Here is a 25,805-nt window from a genome sequence, read left to right as displayed (position 1 = left end):
ATAACATGCTCTTGGGGTGCAGAGGTATTTGTACTTAACCATTGTTTCCTTCTAGACAGGGACCACTCTTCAGTCTCCCCTTACCCCCTCACTTTCATGGAGTGCCCTTGTGGGGTATATTTTAGCAGAGGGAAGGTAGGGTAATCCTGCATCATCTCTCTGGGCTAGATTATAACACTCCTCAACAGACTTTAGAATCCCCTCCCTTATCATATGTGAAACGAATCACCAGTCCAGGTTTGACGCATGATACAGGATGCTCAGGGCTGGTACACTGGGATGACCCAGCCGGATGGTACGGGGAGGGAGGTGGGAGGGGGGTTCAGGATAGGGAACAAGTGTACACCTGTGGTGGATTCATGTCAATGTATAGCAAAACCAATACAATATTGTAAAGTAATTAGCCTCCAATTAAAATAAATAAATTTATATTAAACAAATAAAATAAAAAATAAAGACATTAAAAAAAAATCCCCTCCTTTAGCCCTCGGGGGCATTGGTTGATCCACCTCCCACCTTTCTTTTGGAGGTCAGTCTCTTCCTCCAGGCAGCGTGCTGGAGCTCTCCTGTGTAGCCACTGAGCCCACAAAGAGAACTCCTCATCCTTACCCAGCACTTTGGTAGAAGAGAAGCTTCTCCCAGAGCAGTATTTTTCTCTTTGCTACCAGATAGGCACACCCATCTCTAGTCTCTTGGAAGGAGCAGCAGTGCCTTCCACATCTTCCGGGCACGTATGTCAATCAAGCCCTTGCAGGTCAATCAAGCCCTCTCTTAAAGCCCTAACAATGGTCTCTGAGGAATTCTCTCTCATTCTCTCTCTTTCTCTCTTGTTCTCACCCTCGTTCTTGATCTCAGTTTCTCCTCCACTGTTTTCTGGGTGGGAGGTGAGAGGCAGTGACAAAGACTCTTTGCTTAACCAAACTTCAGTCAAATTCCTGAGACCACTTTTAAGTCCACCTGTGCATTTCCTTGTAAAATCTAGTTGTAGAAAGATTTCTTGGTAACTGATCACCCTCAAAATCTAAGCAGGTTCCTCTCCACCATCTCCCAGATGGTGTCTGATCACCCTGACCTAACTTCGCCAAGAATCTTGTTAGATTGATTTAACCATAACCCCCTTACCCCTGATGTTTCCTCTTAGTAACTTTTCATCCACTGACCCCCAACCCTGGTCTCTGGCTACAAATTCCTACTGCCTGTGCTGTATTTGGGGTTTACCCCAATCTCTCTCTCTTTCTCACCATAAAATTGCATTGCTGTGGTCCCTATAGCTTTTGTGATGGTCTTCAATAAACTCTGTTTTAGCGTCTGTAACAAGTATCATGAAATATTTTTTTTTAACCATAGTTGATACTTCCCTTGCAGAAAGGGTTTGACTACTGGCGTCTGCTACATGAGTAATCTCTCCCTTCCCTTAAGGATACTGAGTAGCTTGGAAGTCTTTGTGTCCTTCTCATTTTTGAGAGAGGATGCAAGAACAAAAAGAGCCCCTTTACTGCATCTTGTACATTATTTTTACCCCACCCCCACCCCCAACACCACCCTCCAGACTGAAAGCTCCATGAGGGCAGAGACAATTGTGCACTATTGCATTTCTCAGTACCCAACAGTGTCTGGAACATAGTATGTGCTCAACAAATACTTGTTGGATGAATTAATTATGTTCTATTTATTCATTTCTGAGGGGAAAAAAATCTCCTTTTTTAACATGACTTCCCAAAGCCCAAATTAGCAGCAGCAAAGTATGTCCCAACTTTAAGAATGGGAACATTTTGTTTCTTTTGCCATACAATGATAAATGTGCATATAGGTTTGCAATAGTTAAAGAATGTCTCCGTTATTAGCAGGTGTTTAAATGAGATGATCATGGCATCTGGTCCCATCACTTCATGGGAAATAGATGGGGAAAGAGTATCAGACTTTATTTTGGGGGGCTCCAAAATCACTGCAGATGGTGACTGCAGTCATGAAATTAAAAGACGCTTAGTCCTTGGAAAAAAAGTTATGACCAACCTAGATACCATATTCAAAAGCAGAGACATTACTTTGCCAACAAAGGTCCATCTAGTCAAGGCTATGGTTTTTCCTGTGGTCATGTATGGATGTGAGAGTTGAACTGTGAAGAAAGTTGAGCACCGAAGAATTGATGCTTTTGAACTGTGGTGTTGGAGAAGACTCTTGAGAGTCCCTTGGACTGCAAGGAGATCCAACCAGTCCATTCTGAAGGAGATCAGCCCTGGGATTTCTTTGGAAGGAATGATGCTAAAGCTGAAACTCCAGTACTTTGGCCACCTCATGCGAAGAGTTGACTCATTGGAAAAGACTCTGATGCTGGGAGGGATTGGGGGCAGGAGGAGAAGGGGACGACAGAGGATGAGATGGCTGGATGGCATCACTGACTCAATGGACGTGAGTCTGAGTGAACTCCGGGAGTTGGTGATGGACAGGGAGGCCTGGCGTGCTGCGATTCATGGGGTCGCAAAGAGTCGGACATGACTGAGCGACTGAAGTGAACTGAAATGAGATGATATCAACTCACATAATGTAACTGACAGAGGAGACGTTAGAAATAACTACTCAGTTTAAATAACAGAGATTGAGTGACTTGTGCAAAATCTCAAGATCAGCTAGTTCTTGGCAAGACATAAGGCAGAACCAGACAGCTTTCAGTCTGCCGTGATGGCATGTTCCTTTCATTAAACATGAGGCAGTCTCCATGCTACATCATGGAATGCCTGCCAACGTGATCAGGCTAAAGTTTGTACTTTGAATACAACTGACAGACTCCATCATTTGTAATTTTTTTGGAATAGTGGAGATATTTTTTAAATGTGTGACTTTCTTATACAATTCTAACCAAACTGGACATATTGATTACTTAACTAACTGAGCCTGAAATGCTTAAAAGGGACTTTTTTTTTTTTTTTTTTTTGGCGAGTCCTTTAAAGTAATTATTTAAGATAGAAATCTGATCATAGGAAAATTGTTTCTATTTTTTTAACTTTGCCATAAACTGTTTTCTTCAGCAAAAAACCCATTTTCTATACTTCTAATGGTGTGGAGGGTTTTCTCTCCTTCCATAGAATTCCCATAGAAGTTATGGCTGGAATGGAAACCCTGCTGTAGCAGTGGTGGGTTATTGCTAACTCTTGTCCATGGCCAAGCATATTTCTTATTTTCTCTGTTATATTATAAGTAATTTGTCAACAATTGTCAACTTGTATACAGTTTTGTGCCTTCTCACAGCACCTAGCACGGTATAAATATTCTTTAATGTATATGCAGAGTACATCATGAGAAATGCTGGGCTGGAAGAAGCACAAGCTAGAATCAAGATTGTCAGGAGAAATATCAATAACCTCAGATATGCAGATGACACCACCCTTATGGCAGAAAGTGAAGAGGAACTAAAAAGCCTCTTGATGAAAGTGAAAGAGGAGAGTGAAAAAGTTGACTTAAAGCTCAACATTCAGAAAACTAAGATCATGGCATCTGGTCCCACCACTTCATGGCAGATAGATGGGGAAACAGTGGAAACAGTGTCTGACTTTATTTTTTGGGGTTCCAAAATCACTGCAGATGGTGATTGCAGCCATGAAATTAAAAGACACTCCTTGGAAGGAAAGTTATGACCAACCTAGATAGTATATTGAAAAGAAGAGATATTACTTTGCCAACAAAGGTCCGTCTAGTCAAGGCTATGTTTTTTCCAGTGGTCATGTATTGATGAGAGAGTTGGACTGTGAAGAACGCTGAGCACCGAAGAATTGATGCTTCTAAACTGTGGTATTGGAGAAGACTCTTGAGAGTCCCTTGGACTGGAAGGAGATCCAACCAGTCCATTCTAAAGGAGATCAGTCCTGGGTGTTCATTGGAAGGATTGATGCTGAAGCTGAAGCTCCAATACTTTGGCCACCTCATGTGAAGAGCTGATTAACTGAAAAAGACCCTGATGCTGGGAGGGATTGGGCACAGGAGGAGAAGGGGACAACAGAGGATGAGATAACTGGATGGCAACACTGACTCGATGGACGTGAGTCTGAGTGAATTCCAGGAGTTGGTGATGGACAGGGAGGCCTGGCATGCTGTGATTCATGGGGTCACAAAGAGTCAGACACGACTGAGCGACTGCACTGAACTGAACTGAACTGAATATGTTGTTGAATTGTTATTATTGCTCAGTTCCTAAGTCTTGTCTGACTCTTTGTGACCCCATTAACTGAAGTACGCCAGGCTTCCCTGTCCTTCACTATCTCCCTGAGTTGCTCAAACCCAAGTCCACTGAGTCAGTGATGCCATCCAACCATCTCATCCTCTGTTGCCCAATTCTCTTCCTGCCCTCAATCTTTCTGAGCATCAGGGTGTTTTCCAGTGAGTTGACTCCCTTCTCATCAGGTGGCCAAACTATTGAAGCTTCAGTTTCAGCCTCAGTCCTTCCAATGAAATTCAGGGTTGATTTCATTTAGGATTGACTGGCTTGATCTCCTTGCTGCATAAGGGACCCTCAAGAGTCTTCTCCAGTACCACAATTTGAAACCATAGAATATATGCATCAAAATTTAAAGTTTGTATAGTTTCTCTCTTGGAACTACTGCTACATCTTCTTTAAGTGGTATATTGAAAATATCTTAGCAAATATAAATTTTAAAAGTGATGAAAAATTACTAATAAATTCAGAATATTTTCTTATAAATAAATTATCTTTTTTTCCCAAATTTTACTACTTTACCATTTTATTCTGATAAGTCTGGTGTTCTCAGACTTATCACTAATGTGCTTATGATAGCAATTATTGTCCTTAGTAAGACTGCAAATGCACACAATTTTATTTTGAACTTACAGAGCTCATACCAAGTTATTGTCAGGTAACAACTTTCTGAGCTCACACCTCACACCAGTTCATTCAACAGTCTTGGAGGAGCAAAGCATCTAAATGATGTTAAAGACAAAGACTTTTTTCAGAAATAGCTGGATGTAAATCTTTCTTTTACTGCTTTACGCTGTTGACAATTTAAGTAATTTCTTATCTTAGTTTCCTCTTTGCTAAATGGAGATAATAGCAGAACTTATCTCATAGGGTTCTTATGATAATAAGTAAGGGAAGGGCTGTAAAACATTGGGCATATTGCCTGATGCTTAGGTACTCAGTACATTTTGTTAAAATGTTTAGCCAATATTATTAGAATTTAACTATATTTCATTATACTAACTACATTCTTGATACAAAGGCAACAAATCACAAGAGATCATGTCCAAATAATTCCATGATGGTAGTCTGAACATTACAGAATATAAGTGATGGTGACAGGGGTATGCAGGTTACACAAATGAAGCTTCGTAAGAATACATGATCTCTTAAGTAAGATTCGCATGTGCGACCAGGTACAGGAAGGACAGTTACAGCAATATTTTTCAAAATCAAGGTTCTTAGAAATACTATGGCAGTTCAGAGGAGAAAGTGATCACTATATGTTGAGAGGTGAGAGGAGACTGGTGGAAATTGGTCTTCTCTGGAGAAGTGGCATAGGAGTGGGTCTTAAAGGATCAGTAGGATTTAGAGAGAAAAAATATAGGGAGAATGGCACAGCCATCTGAGGGAATTCCGCAGGGAACCTGAAGGAAAACACAGGAAGTGTTTGTTGAGCTCCCTTGTGTTCTCAGGATCTTCCCAGGCGGCGCAGTGGTAAAGAACCTCCATGCTAATGCAGGAGACGTTAGAGATGCTGGTTTGATCCCTGGGTCAAGAAGATCCCCTGCCCACTCCAGTATTCTTGCCTGGAGAATCCCATGGACAGAGGAGCCTGATGGGCTACAGTCCATGGGGTCTCAAAGAATCGGACATGACTGAAGCAACTGAGCACACACGTACCACGTGTTCTCAGAATGTGGTGACTGTTGAAAGTGGAAAGGTAGGGGGATCTCCCTGGTGGTTCAGTGGTTAAACATCCGCCTAACAGTGCAAGACATGTGAGTTCAATCTCCTGGTCGGGGAGTTAAAATCCCACATGCCATGGGACAAGTAAGCCTCCAGACCACAGCTAAGACTCAGTGCAGCCAAATAAATAAATATTTTTTAGAAAAAGAAAGGGCTTCCCTGATAGCTCAGTTGGTAAAGAATCCACCTGCAATGCAGGAGACCATGGTTCAGTTCCTGAGTTGGGAAGGTCCACTAGAGAAGCAATAGGCTACCTACTCCAGTATTCTTGGGCTTCCCTTGTGGCTCAACTGGCAAAGAAACCTGCTGCAATGTGAGAGACCTGGCTTCAGTCCTTGGGTTGGGAAGATCCCCTGGAGAAGGGAAAGGCTACCCCACTCTAGTATTCTGGCCTGGGTCACAAAGAGTCGGACACGACTGTGCAACTTTCACTTCAGTACACAAAAAAAAAGAAAGTAGAAAGGCAGGTCCATGAGCAATCATCGGAGTTCCAAAAGTCTTAGCAAAGGACTGTGATATTTCTTCTGAACATAAGGTTCAGGCTTCTTTTGAATCTATTGCAAATTTTAGAAGCACCATTTGGGTAGTTTAAAAAAAAATGGAGAGTGAAAGAACAATTTAGAGAAAGAAACTCCCATTGACGTTACGGCAATAGTGCAACTGGGCTTTGTCAATGGAACTGGAGGGAAAAGTTAAGACTAACAGTGGATTTAGCAGCACTTGTTACTATTCAGAAAACTAGCAATTAGGTGATAAAGAAATAGTTATTTGTCTTGTTTTTCTGCATAAACTGTATTTCAGGGTAACCAAATAGTCCTAAATGATGTGAGAAAGTTATTTTTCAAGTTGAACTACAGCTAAAATATATGGTAAGATGATATTAATAGAAACTACATTTTGCAACCCTTAAGAAAATAATTGATCCAAGAAACAATTATCAGTGGATGAAACCATTAGATGAAACTTCAATTGGAAATTTCCAGTGGAGGGTTCTGGCTACCCAATTGAAAACAGAAAACGAGAAACATTAGTCCTTCTGATAAGATATAACACATAGCCCACAGTTTCCCTAAGTACTTCAGCCAAAACACTGTGTACCTAAATCTATTCAAGTTTCCAGAGCTAATCTCCATTTATAAAAATTATGGAAGATAGAGGGGCAAATAAAATGATACCACAACAAAGCAAACAGACAAATCCAAAATATGAGAAATTCGGCAAGGCAACAATAAATTCAATATTACTCAATTCAGTTTCAGTATTAAATCAACTGCAGTGGATAAAAGGAGGCAGGGGTAGGAAGATGGGGACTGAGATATTTAAAGAGCTAAAACAACCAAATATGATTTGTGGGCATTGTTTGTTTTCTTATTCAAACTAATCAATTGCAAAAAACATTTCTGAGAAAGTTTGAGAAATTTTGTATGGATTGGTTACTAAAGGAGTCCAAGAAATATTATTTTTAAGTTAATTGCATGCAATATAATGGCATCATGGTTACATAAGAAAAGGTTCATATTTTGTAGAGGTATAGATGTGAAATGGCATGATACTCCAAATTGGCTTTTAAAAAGAAGAGAAGGGGAGGTATGTAGGAAAGAAGGAAAGGACAGAAGGACAGAGAAAGCCCAAATGAGAAAATCTTGATAATGTTAGAATGTGGATAATTGTTATATTGAGGTTCTTCTTATTTCCTTAATTTGTGTATACTTGAAATTGTGCATATAAAAAATCACTTTTTTGTTTGTTATATAACTTGATGCTTTAAGTTTCATATCTAAAAAAGCAGATGCTGATACTTTTGTGGATCTTATTTTTCAGAATTTTTTTTATCATTTCAGTAGTATATGACATTCTGCACCAAAATAATCTTTTGTTAAAATTTATTTTATTGAAATATACTTGATTTACAATATTGTCTTAATTTCTATACAGCAAAGTGATTCATTTACATATATTCTTTTAATATCCCTTTCCATTATGGTTTATCACACGATATCAAATACAGTTAGCTGTGCTATACAGCAGGACCTTGTTGTTTATCCATTCTGTATATACTAGCTTCATCTGCTAACCCCAAACTCCATCCATCCTTCACCCACCCCCCTCCCCCTTGGCATTTGTGAGTCTGTTTTTGTTTTGTAGATAGGTTTATTTGTGTCATATTTTAAATTCCACATATAGGTGATATCACATGGTATTTGTCTTTTTCTGACTTACTTCACTTAGTATGCTAATCTTTAGGTCCATCTGTATTGCTGCAAGTGGCATTATCTTCTTCCTTTTTATGTCTGAGTAGTAGTCCATCGCGGAGAAGGCAATGGCAACCCACTCCAGTACTCTTGCCTGGAGAATCCCAGGGACAGAGGGGCCCGGTGGGCTGCCTTCTATGGGGTCGCACAGAGTCGGACACGACTGAAACTACTTAGCAGCAGCAGCAGCAGCATTCCATCGTATGTATGTACCACCTCTTCTGTATCCATTCATCCATTCGTCAAAGGACATGAAATACCATTTGAAGAAATCTTGTTCTCAGCATGTATTGATCTTAACTAAGGACAGAGAACTATAGTAGAAATTATTAAAGTTAAGACAAAGGATGCAAAAATATGTGGACCTTAAAAATGTATCAACATAATTACTCCTACACTCACTAAGTCAACATTGTCCTGATTCTCACTTTGTTATAGCAAAGGATTTAGTCATTACATTAGTAATGGACTTAGATACAAGGAAAAATGATTACTTTTACTACCTACATGATGATTTTTAAAAACTATAGATTGCAAGATATTTAATTACTTCTGATTCCTCTACTGCTGTTGCTCAGTCTATGATAACAGTCTAGCATCTTTGAAGTGATTAATTATATGCTTAAAGCAAAAGTGCTCCTACATTTATCTTTGTTGATCTTGGCTATTTTGTGTTCTTGATACAGGAACAAAATGCATTTTTTGTATATTTTAACCATCTGAGAAGTAAATATGTTCTTACAATTCTCAAGTATGAGATATAGCTAAATTACACACTAGTCATTTTTCCTTAATATTACTATGAAATAAGCAGAAATTCCAAAGATAATGAATAACCAAAACTAAAATCTAAGTATGAGACTTAACATAAGAGAATATAAGATATCTTTGAAATAGTTTTCCCAAGTTAATCATTTTTTCATGCCTATAGCTCATGGAATTGTGAAAAATACTGCAAAAATATAACTTACAAAATGCCTTAAGCAATAATAAAATTATTCACTCTGGAATCGGTCAATAAATCATGGTTGATTTATTAGTCTTGTATTTCCTGTAGTCATGTACAGATGTGAGAGTTGGATCATAAAGAAGGCTGAAGGCCAAAGAATTGATGCTTTCAAACTGTGGTGCTGGAGAAGACTTTTGAGAATCCCTTGGACTGCAAGGAAAACAAACCAGTCAATCCTAAAGGAAATCAACCCCAAATATTCATTGGAAGGACTGATGCTGAAGCTCCAATACTTTGGCCTCCTTATGCAAAGAGCTGACACATTAGAAAAGACCCTGATACTAGGAAGATTGAGCGCAGGAGGAGAAAGGGATGATAGAGGACGAGATGGTTGGATGACATCACCGACTCAATGGACATGAGTTTGAGCAAACTCGGAGAGATAATGAAGGACAGGCAAGCCTGGCATGCTGCAGCTCATGGGGTCAAGAAGTCAGACATGACTTAGTGACTAAACAACAACAAGCCATTTTCTCACAATAGGCCTTTGAAAGCACTCAGATGATTATGTTCATTTTATAGAAGGAAGTGGCTTCATAGAGAGCTTAGGGATTTATCTGTGGGTCTACTGCTGGGTGGGTGTGGGCACTGAGACCCAGATTCAGAACCTGCAGCCTAAAGTTCACTCATTCACACTTGACAGCACCAGAATGCCCAGTATTAGGAACAGTCTCTGACACAGATGAAACTCTAACATGATCAGAGACACAGTCTTCCCACAAACTGCTAACCTAATTTGTGGATTACAGGCCAGACAAGAGCAATTCTTCATAATAACACAAGACAAGAATTCAGGAGTAATCCCAAAATAGACCATGATGCATTTCCAAATGAATGAAGGAGAAATACTTACTGACAGAAGCTGTTTTATTGTCAGTGTTCCTAACTCCACAAGATAGAGGAGGAAGGACGTGGTATGTTATATGTTAAGGTTGTTAAATTTCTTTCCTTCTTATAAGATATAACTGTGGATTCCTGAGTGATTATAATCAGTTATAATTGGCAAAATAAGATGCAAATAAAATATCAATACTATGATTCTGGCACTACATTGCCTCATTTAGTCAGCAAGACAATCCTGAGAGGTATGTTAGTGTTACACATTTTACTGAGAGAGAAGCAAAGTCCAAGTAATTTTTCCATGAAAACATAGTTAGTAAGTGAGACCGAAGGCCAACACTGTTCAATTCTCAAGCCTACATTCCTCACCACAAAACTATGCCTCCCTTGTCCATTCCTCCCTGCAAATAGCAATTACAGCAACATTCCAAAGGTTATGCAGAGAGAAAACATTTTCAAATAAAATGATTTATTCATTATTCCAATATATTTGTACTGAGCCTCATCTTTACACATAAACATGTGTTACACGGTTCTGCTATACAGGAGTTACTCCCTATGTGAGAAAGTAACACACACCACACACACACACACACCACGGCACACCACTACTAACACTAGTACTAATTGCTTCTTATCACCAAGATGTTACTATGTCCAGTTGTTTGAATGCATTCCGTGTGGTAGTACAGTTAATTCTCAGAGTCCTGTGATAGAGCATTCCATTTATCTGATTGCATGTTATGTTGGCTGATGTTTCAGATTATGACTTTCTTATTTCCAAAGTGAAACAATTATAGTTCATTTTATAATAATCTGCACCCAAAGTGTCATTTTAAGAAAGTCATTTTACGGATGTTCTTCCTTCAAATAACTGTCAACTATGTAGCTCTGTAATTTTAACTTCAAATCATTCATTCATTCAGTAAGTGTTATTGAGTACTATATATGTACTGCCTTTAGCCAGTTGCTATTAAGAATACTTAAGTATGAATAAGTATCTCTGAGGAGCTTATTATGTCAGAACATAATGATCAAACCAACTTGTGTACCATCAGAAAGGATGTAGCATGTCCTTGCCTTGTTTCTCCTGCATCTGTCTATGACAGCTACTATTGGTGTGCCCACTAACAACCCCACAGACCAGACTCAGCCCTATTAAGTTTCCTAAAGCACATAAGATATGGATACCACGGCCCCACCATTTGGTTGGTCTTGGTAATCACTGACATCCTACATCTAAATTTTAACGGTCAGGTACATATTTATTTGGTATTTATTGAGCATCTACTATGTGCCAAGCACAGTAGTAGGCCCTGAGAACACAGCAATAGACAAAGCCTTGGCCTCACAGAGTTTGCATTCTGGTGTTGGGAAACAGAAAATCAACAAAGAAATACATAGTATTAAAACAGCTGTGGAGAAAAGCAAAGAGAACTGGGGAAAGAGAGTGTAATCTTCGCCAATAAGATGAAACGTGAGCAGAGTCTTGAACTAAGTAAAAGAATAAACCATGTGGACATTTGCAGGAAGAACCTTCCAGGCAAGGATCGTTGTGTGTGCAAAGGCCTTGATGACAACATATCCAGCCTGTTTGAGACTGCAGTTGGATGAGCAAGAAGGAAAGTGTTCAGAGATGAGGATGCAGCTGAGCAGAAGCAAGAAAATGCATGTTCACTTCACATTGCCCTCAAGAGCCCTCTAAAAACCAAATAGAGCCTGAAATACATACTCCAGGAAGGAAAATTTGATGTGCACAGAGTCCCCAAATAACATGGTCAGGATTCAGCTTTGCCTTAATATTAATTCTGTAGTCTGTCTGCTTCCCCCATTAGGAATCCAGTCTCAAAGTAGTGAAGTAGGCCTGAGAAAGTAGATAGGTGCATTCTAAATACAAGCAAATCACCATTATCATCTATTATTGTTCTTTAAAGTCAGGAACCCATCCTTCAAGTCTGCAGAGTTTGGATGGATTCTGTATACACTGCCTAGCTCTTATCATTTCCTTTTTCCTGTATCAAAATGTACAGCATATTGTCTATTAACACATATATTCAGAATCTGGAAAAAAAAATGGTAGAGATGAAAAACCTATTTGCAAAGAAGAAATAGAGACACAGATGTAAAGAGCAAATGTAAATGCAAATACCAAGAGGGTAAAGGGTTCAGGGATGAAGTGGGAGATTGGGATTGACATATATACACCACTATATATATAATAGACAACTAATGAGAACCTACTGTATAGCACAGGGAACTCTACTCAGTGCTCTGTGGTGACCTAATTGGGAAGGAAATCCAAAAAAGAGAGGATATATATATATACATATAACTGATTCACTCTGCTTTACAGTAAAACTAAAACACATTGTAAAGCAACTATCAGATCAGTCGCTCAGTTGTGTCTGACTCTTTGCAACCCCATGAATCACAGCACGCCAGGCCTCCCTGTCCATCACCAACTCCCGGAGTTCACTCAGACTCACGTCCATCGAGTCAGTGATGCCATCCAGCCATCTCATCCTCTGTCTTCCCCTTCTCCTCCTGCCCCCAATCCCTCCCAGCATCAAAGTCTTTTCCAATGAGTCAACTCTTCATATGAGGTGGCCAAAGTACTGGAGTTTCAGCTTTAGCAACATTCCTTCCAGAGAAATCCCAGGGCTGATCTCCTTCAGAATGGACTGGTTGGATCTCCTTGCAGTCCAAGGGACTCTTAAGAGTCTTTTCCAACACCACAGTTCAAAAGCATCAATTCTTCAGCGCTCAGCCTTCTTCACAGTCCAACTCTCACATCTATACATGACCACAGGAAAAACCATATCCTTGACTAGATGAACCTTTCTTGGCAAAGTTATGTCTCTGCTTTTGAATATGGTATCTAGGTTGGTCATAACTTTCCTTCCAAGAAGTAAGCATCTTTAAATTTCATGGCTGCAGTCACCATCTGTAGTGATTTTGGAGCCCAGAAAAATAAAGTCTGACACTGTTTCCACTGTTTCCCTATCTATTTCCCATGAAGTGGTGGGACCGGATGCCATGATCTTTGTTTTCTGAATTTTTTTTTTTTAATATCCAACTAAGGGCTCTGCCATGATGAATAAATCTCCTAGGAAAGTAAAGCCACCACCTTGCCTAGCACCTGATACACACCTTCCATCCTTTACTTTTTTAGAGAACTCATATCAGCAACAGCTGAATTCAACTGTGAAACTTTTGTTTCCCTTGAGTGCTGAGCCCAGACCAGCTGATACTCTCCAGGTAGTATCAGGACTAACATTTTAAGTTCATTGTGTTTCCCCTAAACCCTTCTGGCCTGAGAACCAGGCAGTCCTGAGTCTTCCCAGGTCATAGCAGGATAAGGCAAGTAGCAAATGGATGGAAACAGTGTAATAAGCCATCACGCCAGTCCGGGTGATGATAAGGGCTTTATGGAGGAAGTGACAGCAGAACGGTGCTTGTCTCACTGATACTCTAGCTCCCTCACAGTTGAGACCACTTGTACTCACACTTACCACCGACTTGTTTGATAGTCCTATTCACTTCTTGACCCACAATCAATCAAGGCAGGACATGTGTCGGAAGCCTTCTACAGATGACTTTGGTTGATGAAATTAAGGGTCATTCTCAGAGCTGGAATTGGATGACTTCCATTTTAATCCCTTCATCCCTCCCCTTCATCTCCAACCATTCAAATGATGTTGACAAACCATCCCTTTGATTCAACATGGATGTCACACAGAAAAATTACCAAGACAAGTGACTCAGTGCCAGCTGCTCTCCATTAGGGAACTGTAACTCAGGAGGCTGAAACCAGGCAGATGTGGTTTCTCTGTTGTTGTCATTGTCGTTACTGTTGTTCATTCACTAAGTTGTGTCCAATTTTTTGCAACCTCATGGACTGCAGTATGCCAGGCTCTTCTGTCACCCACTATCTCCCAGAGATTGCTCAGATTCACATCCATATTTCTGTGTGACATCCATGTTGAATCAAAGGATGGTTTGTCAAAATCATTTGAATGGTTGGAGATGAAGGGGAGGGATGAAGGGGTTAAAATGGAAGTCATCCAATTCCAGTTCTGAGAATGACATTTAATTTCATCAACCAATGTCATTTGTAGAAGGCTTCTGACACTTGTCCTGCCTTGATGCTATCTAATCATCTCATCCTCTGCAGTCCCCTTCTCCTTTTGCCTTCAATATTTCCCAGCATCGGGGTCTTTCCCAATGAGTTAGCTCTTCACATCAAGTGGCCAAAATATTGGAGCTTCAGCTTCCTCATCAGTCCTTCCAGTGAATATTCAGGGTTGATTAGGATTGACTGGTTTGACCTCCTTGCTGTCCAAGGGACTGTCAAGGGTCTTCTGCAACAAGATGATTTGAAAGCATCAATTCTTTGACATTCAGCCTTCTTTATGGTCCAACTCTCACATTTGTATGGTTTCTTTGGTCCTTCATAAAGCCTTAGTGCACGTGATGTGAGTCAACGACAGATGGAACCACCAGTAATGTCTATTCAATGTCCATTCATTGAACAATATTATTCAACTTAAACCCATAATATTTCTCTTTCTTCCCCACTCTAAGGAACTATGCTTTATTCATTTTAGTCTTAGTTCTTGATACATGAATGATACTTAATAAATACCTTGTGGATTACTGACATAATTATTTAGTTAATTAATAATTCACTACAAGCCAGATGCAAGCAATGAGGTGCAGAGTTGGAGTGATCTCTCAGCTATACCACTCCCTAATCATCTTTTTCTCATCCCTGTGCCTGGGAATAGATTTCAACCTTGTTTATTCACTGTATCATGAGCCTACTAACCCTACCTGGTAGTTCAGTTCCTATATAGGACTTTAATTTTACCCTGAAGCCCAGCTGATGACTAGGATTTGAAGGCAAATCAATTTTCAGCAACCATTATTTCAGAGAGTTAAGTCATATTCTTTGTATTCCCATCCCTGTAGCAAGAAGACTTGCTCTATTTCAAATATTAATACCTTCCAAATCCACTGCAATCCCACAAAACTTCAAAGTTAGGAGTCTCCTGAAATTTGGGCAGGACTTCCTGTACTTTTGTCTAAGCCATATTTTGTTTTTCTGTGCCTTTTAGACACTAGGCTTTAGATAATTTCTGCTGCCTCTTTGGTCAGTATCTCTTTGCATCCTAGGCTCTACAAAGTGGATCACAATTAAAACCCAGCATCTTTTCCTCCCCACACTTAGTGCAGAGGAATGAGCACATTCTAGTTAATCCTTAAAAGATGGACAGTATTTTATTACACATATATTTAAAGGTGTTTCAGGAAAAGAGGTGAGCAAGTGTATAGAGTTTAAAATATCCATTTGATTTCTTTGGGGAATGGAAAGTAATCTTGTTTGGAACATAAGGTTTATTTCAGAGATTATATTGAAATGATTAATGTGATATGAGTATAGATGACTGTATATAATCTAAATCTTCTGATATATGGAAATCTTGCATATTAATTCAAATAGCTGTCAAGCTGGAACATTGGAACCTAAATATATTAACAATGGTTTTAGTTTAGTCACTACATCATGTCTGACTCTTTGCAACCCCATGAACTATAGCCCACCAAGCTCCCCTGTCCATGGGGTTCTCCAGGCAAGAATACTGGACTGGGTTGCCATTTCCTTCTCCAGGGGATCTTCCTGGATCAGGAGTTGAACCCATATCTCCTGCATTGGCAGGCGGATTCTTTACCCCTGAGCCACCAGGGATACATTTCATAAAAATAAAGCTTCAATCTTCTGAGAGTAGGAATAGAGCATCTTCAGATATGGGAGACATTCACGGGCCCAGATTTAGGGATGACAGTGGAATACAGCATGGTGGCTGGTGTGAACATGTGTGAGTGTATGAAGTTGCTTCAGTCATGTCTGACTCTTTGCAACACTATGGACTATAGCCCACCAGGTTCCTCTGTCCATGGGATTCCCCAGGCAAAAAATACTGGAGTGGGTTGCCAAGCCCTTCTCCAGGTGATCTTCTCAACCCAGGGACTGAACCCAGGTCTCTCAGGTTGTTTACCACTAGCGCCACCTGGGAAGCCCTGCTATGAACATGAGAAGGTGCTAAAACATTCAAAGCATGCAAAGCAGAATAGATGAGTTAGGCAAGACCTTCCCCACAGCAGGTGCTTCCTCTCGGATATGTTAAGATGCACAGGTGTTACTGCATCATTGTAATTCTTGCAAATAAATTTAGTTCGGGTTACAAGTCACCAGAATTTGTTAGGCTAGATCTGCGTTCAAATTTTGGCTCATTTATTTGCCAACTGTGAGTCTTTGGGCTATAACTATAACCTTTCTAATATTGTTTTCTTCTTTGTGAAATATAATACCTACTTCACAGATTGCTAGAAGGATTACATGAAATAATCTAAGTACAAGTGAAGTGTACAACACAGTGCCTGGAATGTAATAAATGCTTAGCAAATGTCAGTTTTTCATACTCTGTTAAAATAATTTATTCTTTCATATATTCATGTTCATACTTGGAGAGAGATAACATCTACTTTTACTATTGAATAAAAAACTAAAGAGGAGAATTATAATTGTGATTATATTCTAAATGATTCTATTAATATTAATAAAGTATTAATAACCATATCACAGTTTTAAAACCTTAAACACCAACATGGTAGAATGAGAAATAAATGAGAGTAAGGGTAAAAATAAGTGAGAAATAAAAAGAGCCTCAGGCAACAAACTCTAAACAAGTAAGTTCAAAAAAGTTATCAAAAGAAAGACAAAAGACAAAGGGAAAAGCCCATAAAAAAGGAACGAAAGAAAAATCCACAGACATGAGTGAGAACCTCAGGTGAAACAAACATGCCCCCTTCCTGGCTAGCCCTAATTTGCATAGGGCAGGCTCAGCGGGGAGGAGACAAAATGTATAAAAAGAGAGATCCAAGCCGAGCTGAGATCTCTCCTCTGGGGTTGGCCTACCCTCGTGCCTTGACAGTATACTAGTGTTTGTTTAATGAATAAAATTCTGAGCTGCAACCTGTTAAAAACAAAAAAGTTATCAAATCAAGAGTTTGGGATTAATAGCTACACACTATTATTAACACACATAAAATAGATAAAAAGTAAGGTCCTACTGTATAGCACAGGGAACTATATTCAATATCTTATAATATCCTGTATTGGGAAAGAATCTGAAAAAGAATGTGTGTGTGTGTGTGTGTGTAACTGAATCATTTTTGCTGTATATATGAAACTAATACAACATTGTAAATCAGCTCTAATTCAATTTTTTAAAGACTAATATTATCCAGTAGGTCCTTTCTTCTTCTTTACACACATATCTTTCTATTTTCACCATTTTCTGGCACTTTTCAAGTCCAGTTTCCTTCATGTGTTGAGAATCCGCTCCATACCAGATTCTATACCAGGGATTCAGGATACCAAAGGCAGACAGGGTGAAATCCCTTTCAGGGGTGAAGGAGAGCTGTAAAATACCACCATGTATATGTAGGAGGGTTATTTACAGGGTGCCATGAGAGCAGATGGAGAAGGCAATGGCAGCCCACTTCAGTACTCTTGCCTGGAAAATCCCATGGATGGAGGAGCCTCGTAGGCTGCAGTCCATGGGGTCGCTAAGAGTCAGACACGACTGAGTGACTTCACTTTTACTTTTTCACTTTCATGCATTGGAGAAGGAAATGGCAACCCACTCCAGTGTTCTTGCCTGGAGAATCCCAGGGACGGGGGAGCCTGGTGGGCTGCCGTCTATGGGGTCGCACAGAGTCGGACACGACTGAAGTGACTTAGCAGCAGCAGCAGCAGCATGAGAGCAGAGATAAAGCGGAGCCTAGTTTTGCCCAAGGAATCAAAGATACCTCATAGAGGAGGTGATAACTAAACTGAGCCTTGAAGATTGAGCACAAGTTAGACAGCTAGGCAAGGAGATTTCAGTTACAGTGTGTAACTATTTTTTCTTCCACTATCACCCACCCAACCATCAATGCTTATATAAACACACACCTCACTCACACACACACACACACACACACACTCTTGTATAATCCTCTCTTCCCATTCCCTTACTTCTGCTATTTCTAGAAATTTAAATTTGTTGATGGAGGAAAAGATCTACAAATCAATGACATAATTTATATCAATTATTGAAATTTCTTGAAACTTGAAGCAACAAATTTCATTTTAAAGATGGTGACAGGTAAGTGGTTCTACTGATGTGATTACAGTATCATCAGCAGAAGCTGAGTAAATGAGTGGAACTCAAATGTAGGAGTGTATCAGTGTCTTCAGGGAGCCGTAATAAGTACTCAGACACACAAGCATTCCTCTTCCTCCCTCCCCATTTCTGACACCATGTCTTTGGCCAGACCTATTGAGTCAGAATTTCTGGTGATAGAAATTTAGAAACTAAGAAGTAAAGTTCTCCATATAAGTTAAGAGTTTTCTTGTTAAGAAATTTGCGCCCATGTATATTTCCATTTGCATTTTCTGATGCTATGTAGATGTGCCCTGCATAATAGAGAAATTTTTTATTCTTTTCTTAGAGAATATTTTTTGAGATTTTTACTAAGAGAAACAATTATTTCTCAATATTAATAAATTAATAATCATCATTGTGGTTCTAAATCATCTGAACCACAAGTTGTTAATTTAATGGAATATTGTTTTAAAAAAAACTTACCTGATTTTAAAAAATAAAATCCACTTAACACAAAAATAAACCAGGTAGGTTTCCCTTCCTCAAGTACCTTCTCTCCTACAAACTGCTAAGTTTTAGAGCTAGTTGGGGCTTCCCTGGTGGCTCAGACATAAAGAATCTGCCTACAATGCAGGATACCCAGGTTCAATCCCTGGCTTGGGAAGATCCCCTGGAGAAGGAAATGGCAACGCACTCCAGTATTCTTGTCTGGAGAATCCCATGGACAGAGGAGCCTGACAGACTACAGACCATAGGGTTGAAAAGAGTCAACTAAGCACACACACACACAATAATTAGGATAAAAGCTAAGAAGATGTAGCAAAGAAGCCAATAATACAACAACTACGGAAGGCAGAAGTTCATTTCTCACACAGCAGATTGTCCAGTATAAACTGTCGGGGTATCTCAGCTCCACAAAGTTGTTCATGGATCAAGGTTCTTTCTGTCTTCCAACTATGTCATCCCTCCAGTATTATCCTTATCTCCTTGGAACAAAAAAGGCCAGGGACATGTTTATTTTCCAGAAAACAGGAAGGAGGAGAGAGTCAAAGTCCAGGGCAAATAACTTTTGATCATATCCCATTGGCTCAAACACAGTCACAAGACAACATAGCAGGAAGAAATCAACGAAGTCTAAACTCTAGCTTTAAAGCCATAAGCTCAGGACAAAAGGAGAAAGAGATTATAGGGAACAAATAGTGACCATTAATAATAGTAGAACAGTTATAGAGTTGCTCATTAAGACAACAGATCAACTTCAAATTACAACAGCTCTCTGATAACCTCGATTATTGCATCACACCCAGAATGAAAGAGGGAGTCGCCTCTGAAATGCGTGTATTTACAACAACAACAACTCATCTACAAAATAGAACTAATATAAGTTTTCCAGTGTTTACTTTGCAAGTTGTGATGAATAATCAGAGACTTGTGTGTTTCAATATTTCTCTCTTGAGTTTAATATGCTGCATCTAATAATTGCACAAGGTCATTATACAAGTATCACAATTTTCCTTTTTGACCAATACAAGATTCTTTTTCTCTAGAAAATAAAATTAAAATGTTAACACTGTTTTTATATAAAAGTACAAGAAACTCTCTTTTTTAATATTCATGGCTTTTGATTTTCAAATTCTTAATTTCCCAAATCATACCTAATTGTGATTTACTAGAGTCGGACACGACTGAGCGACTGAACTGAACTGAACTGAACTGAAACTATTATACTCTGGGTTTTACAAGTCCCATTTGGCTTGTTTTAGACAATACAAGCAGAATTATTTTTCTATATGCAAAATGTCATGTTGAACAAATTGTCCCTTTATAACACAAGTTTCTGGAAGAACTAAGCAGAGGTATTTTTTTCCCCTGACACAGCAAGTTATTATTTTTTTTTCAAGCTGAATATTAAACCTCCCTAAGTCATCTCTACATGTCTTAAGTGATAATTGTAACTGCAAAATATTGTCTTCTTGTGTAGTGACTATATACTCTTTAGAGTCCTGATCCCACAGAAAGAGTATGTACAAGAAAGTGCAAAGACACCGTTTATCCATGTAAATGAAACTTAGTACCTATATGTCACTGTAACTTTACATTAGCCACAAGAAAAAAGAGCAAGGGAGATTTAAAAAAAACTAGGCATCCAGGCATATAACACTTAAAAATCTAAAAGTATTATCTAATCCCAACACTCCCCACTCACCAAACACACACACACACAAACATATCATGCTATTTGCATTTTCACCTGGTTCTTTGCTCAAACTAGCTTCCATATGGCTTTATCTTTATATTTTATTTTCCTCAACGGTAGCTCATTGGTTCAGTTCAGTCCTTCAGTCACATCCGACTCCTTGCGACCCCATGGACTATAGCACACCAGGCTTCCCTGTCCATCACCAACTCCCGGAGCCCACTCAAACTCATATCCATCATGTCAGTGATGCCATCCAACCATCTAATCCTCTGTCATCCTCTTCTACTCCTGCCTTTAATCCTTCCCAGCATCAGAGTCTTTTTCAATGAGTCAGTTCTTCACATCAGGTGGCCAAAGTATTGGAGTTTCAGCTTCAGCGTGAGCCCTTTCAATGAATATTCAGGACTGATTTCCTTTAGGAAGGACTAGTTGGATCTTCTTGCAGTCCAAGGGACTCTCGAGACTCTTCTCCAACACCATAGTTCAAAAGCACCAATTCTTCCACGTTCAGCTTTCTTTATAGACCAGTTCTCACATCCATACATGACTACTGGAAAACCATAGCTTTGACTAGTCGGACCTTTGTTAGTAAAGTAATGTCTCTGGTTTTTAACATGCTGTCTAGGTTGCTCATAGCTTTTCTTCCAAGGAGCAAGTGTCTTTTAATTTCATGGCTGTACTCACCATCTGCAGTGATTTTGGAGCCCCCCAAAATTAAGTCTCTCAGTGTTTCCATTGTTTCCCCATCTATTTGCCATGAAGTGATGGGACTGGATGCCATGATCTTCGTTTTCTGAATGTTGAGTTTTAAGCCAACTTTTTCTATCTCCTCTTTCACTTTCATCAAGAGGCTCTTTAGTTTCTCTTCGCTTTCTGCCATAAAGGTGGTATCATCTGCATATCTAAGGTTATTGGTATTTCTCCTGGCAATCTTGATTCCAGCTTGTGCTTCATCCAGCCCAGCATTTCTCATGATGTACTCTGCATATAAGTTAAATAAGCAGGGTGACTATATACAGCCTTGATATACTCCTTTCCCTATTTGGAACTAGGCTGTTGTTCCATGTCCTTTTAACTGTTGCTTCTTGACCTGTATACAGATTTTTCAGGAGGCAGGTCAGGTGGTCCGACATTCCCATCTCTTTCAGAATTTTCCGGAGTTTGTTGTGATCCACACAGTCAAAGGCTTTGGCATAGTCAATAAAGCAGAAATAGATGTTTTTCTGGAACTCTCTTGCTTTTTCGATGATCCAGCAGATGTTGGCAATTTGATCTCTGGTTCTTCTGTGTTTTCTAAATCCAGCTTGAACATCTGGAAGTTCACAGTTCACATACTGTTGAAGCCTGGCTTGGAGAATTTTGAGCATTACTTTACTAGTGTGTGAGATGAGGGCAATTGTGCCGTAGTTTGAGCATTCTTTGGCATTGCCTTTCTTTGGGATTGGAATGAAAACTGACCTTTTCCAGTCCTGTGGCCACTTCTGAGTTCTCCAAATTTGCTGGCATATTGAGTGCAGCACTTAAACAGCCTCATCTTTTAGGATTTGAAATAGCTCAACTGGAATTCCATCACCTCCACTAGCTTTGTTTGTAGTGATGCTTCCTAAGGCCCACTTGACTTCATATTCCAGGATGTCTGGCTCTAGGTGAGTGAGCACACCATCACGGTTATCTGGGTCATGAAGATCTTTTTTGTATAGTTCGTCTGTGTATTCCTGCCACTTAATATCTTCTGCTTCGGTTAGGTCCATACCATTTCTGTCCTTTATTGTGCTCATCCTTGCATGAAATGTTTCCTTGGTATCTCTAATTTTCTTGAAGAGATCTCCAGTCTTTCCTATTCTATTGTTTTCCTCTATTTCTTTGCATTGATGGCTGAGGAACTCTCATTTTTAAAAATTTTTATTGCAATATAGTTGATTTACAATGTTGTGTTAGTTTCTGCTGTACTGCAAAATCAATCAATCAGTTACATATGTCCCCTCTTTTTAAGATTCTTTTCCCATATAGGTCACAAAAGCATACTAACTAGAGTTCCTTGTGCTATATGCTGCTAAACCGCTTCAGTTGTGTCCGACTCTGGGAGACCCCATAGATGGCAGCCCACCAGGCTCCCCCGTCCCTGGGATTCTCCAGGCAAGAACACTGGAGTGGGTTGCCATTTCCTTCTCCAATGCATGAAAGTGAAAAGTGAAAGTGAAGTCGCTCAGTCGTGTCCGACTCTTCGTGACCCCATGGCCTGCAGCCTATCAGGCTCCTCCACCCTAGTAGGTTGTTATTAGTTAACTATTTTATGACTGAGCGGCTTCCCTTTCACTTTTCACTTTCATGCATTGGAGAAGGAAATGGCAACCCATTCCAGTGTTCTTGCCTGGAGAATCCCAGGGATGGGGGAGCCTGGTGGGCTTCTGTCTGTGGGGTTGCACAGAGTCAGACTCGACTGAAGCAACTTAGCAGCAGCAGCAGCAGCAGTGTGTATGTACTAATCCCAATCTCCCAATTTATCCCTCCATTCTTTCCCCTCCATGGTAACAATAAGTTTGTTTTCTGTATCTGTGACTCAATTCTGTTTTGTAAATAAGTTTATTTGTACCATTTTTTTTAGATTCCACATATAAGCAATATCATATGATATGTCTTTCTCAGCCTGACTTACTTCACTCAGTATGACAATCTCTGCTGCTGCTGCTAAGTCGCTTCAGTTGTGTCCGACTCTGGGAGACCCCATAGATGGCAGCCCACCAGGCTCCCCCGTCTCTGGGATTCTCCAGGCAAGAACACTGGAGTGGGTTGCCATTTCCTTCTCCAATGCATGAAAGTGAAAAGTGAAAGTGAAGTCGCTCAGTCATGTCTGACTCTTCTCGACTCCATGGACTGCAGCCCACCAGGCTCCTCCGCCCATGGGATTTTCCAGGCAAGAGTACTGGAGTGGGGTGCCATTGCCTTCTCTGATGACAATCTCTAGGTCCATCCATTTTGCTAAAAATGTCATTTTCCATTCTTTTTTATGACTGAGTAATATTGCATCGTATATACGTACCAAATCTTCTTTATTTCCTCTTTTAATGGAAATTTAGGTTCTTTCCATGTCTTGGCTATTGTAAATAACACTTCGATGAACATTGGGAGTTCATGTATCTCTTTAAGTTATGGTTTTCCACAGATACATGCACAGAAATGGGATTGGCGAATTATATGATAATTCTATTGTTAGTTTTCTGAGGAAATTTATACTTTTTTCCATAGTGGTTGTGCCAATTTACATTCCCACCAGTGGCGCAGGAGGCCTGTCTCTTCTCCACATCCTCTCCAGCATTTATTGTTTGTAGATTTTTTGATGATGGCCTCACTCAGGCCAGGTCTTATCTGCACTAGGAGCTCTTTCTGAGCCTTCAAGATGGGTTGAGTGCTCCTTCTCTGTTTATTTCTCTGATTACATTTACTATAATGTGATGATCTCTTTTTATATCTGCTTCCTCACTTGGCTGGAAACTCCTGTGCGTGCATGCATGCTAAGTCGCTTCAGTTGTGTCTGACTCCTTGTGACACTATGGACTGTAAGCCACCAGGTTCCTCGGTCCAGGGGATTCTCCAGGCAAGAATACTGGAGTGGGTTGCCATGTCCTTCTCCAGGGGAATCTTCCCAACCCAGGGATTGAACCCGCATCTCTTATATCTCCTGCATTGTCAGGTGGGTTCTTTACCACTAGCACCACCTGGGAATCCATAGCAATGCATTTCATTCTTCTGTGTATATAAATGCCTAACTGAATACCTGATACATGATGTGTATTCAATATTTGTGTTGAAATCAGCTAATGAACTCAAAATATCGTAATATCTGTAACAATATATAACGCCACATCATTGAATTGCAAGGATTTTAGCTTAGAGACATGACTTAACCAAAATTATTGTCAACATTAATTAAAATAATTATTTTAATGTACTTAATGAGTAAGTTACTTTTGGTTTAGCATCTATTATAAACAGAACTTTTTGGCACAAATATATTGTCTCATCTATTCATTCATTTAACAAATATGTATAAGTTGCATACTGTGTGCCAGTCACTATTTTAGGCAATAGAGATGCACAGTAAAGAAAGGAATGGAGGGAGAGAAAGAAAGAAAGAAGGAGGGATGGAGGAAGGAAGAGAAAGGAAGAAAACCTCTGCCTGCCTGGGGCCACGTGGGGAAAGGGCCGGATGATGAAGGGCAAGCAGGGAGGGGATGAAACAAAATAAATGAGAAAATTACCTGAAATACATTAAACAGCACTAACTTCTAAGAAGACTGGCAGGAAATATGAGATAGACAGCAATTTTCACAAGAATGGTATGTTATACAGGTACAGTAGGAGAATGTTTTGAAATTTTTATTGTTCACAATAAAAACATAAAATCTACATAGAATTCTATAACAAAGGCTATGTGCCCACCATTCAGCATCAGCAGTTACCAACTCATGGCCAATTTTGTCCCATCTCTGTCCTCGCCTACTTTCCTCTCCCACAGTCAAATTATTTGGAAGTAAATAAGCATCATATCATTTTGAAAGTGAAGTCACTCAGTCGTGTCTGACTCTTTGTGACCCTATGGACTGTAGCCTACTAGGATCCTCCATCCATGGGATTTCCCAGGCAAGAACACTGGAGTGGGTTGCCATTTCCTTCTCCAGAGGATCTTCCCAACCCAGGGATCGAACTCATGTCTCCCACGTTGTAGGCAGATGCTTTACAATCTGAGCCACCAGGGAAGTCCTTCATATCATTTTATCAGTATATATTTCAGTTCAAGGGAAAGAGTTAAAAATAAGTAATTTTCATGGCTTACTTATGTAAGAACAAAGGTGGAAAAACCATTCAATTTCATCATCTTTGGCAGTACCCAAGTTCAAGTTCTATAGGAAAAGTTGTATTTTAGATGGCCATATGGGCTTGGAACACGCCTTGCCTCTTAACTGCTTTTCAACTTGCACATCAACGTCCTCAATATTCTGGTCCCACCTTTTTTTTTTCAGCTCTTAAACTCTTTCTCACACATTTTATATATTTTAAATAATTTTTTAATTGGAGTATAATTGATTTACAATGTTTTTAGTTTCTGCTCTACAGCAAAGTGAGTCAATTAAACCCACATATATATCCATTCTTTTTAGATTCTGTTCCCACGTAGATCATTTCCAAGTATTGAGTAGACTTCCCTGTGCTATTCAGCAGTTCTTATTAGTTATCTCTTTTATACACAGTAGTGTATATATGTCAATTCTATCTTACAAATGCAAACTGTTTCCTACTGTGTCCTCTGCTGTTGTCATCCTCATTCACTGATGCCACGTTCAAACCCCTGCTTGCC

Source organism: Bos mutus, chromosome 12 (assembly GCF_027580195.1).
Source record: "Bos mutus isolate GX-2022 chromosome 12, NWIPB_WYAK_1.1, whole genome shotgun sequence".
NCBI classification, from domain to species: Eukaryota; Metazoa; Chordata; class Mammalia; order Artiodactyla; family Bovidae; genus Bos; species Bos mutus.
This window is presented reverse-complemented; position numbering follows the sequence as displayed.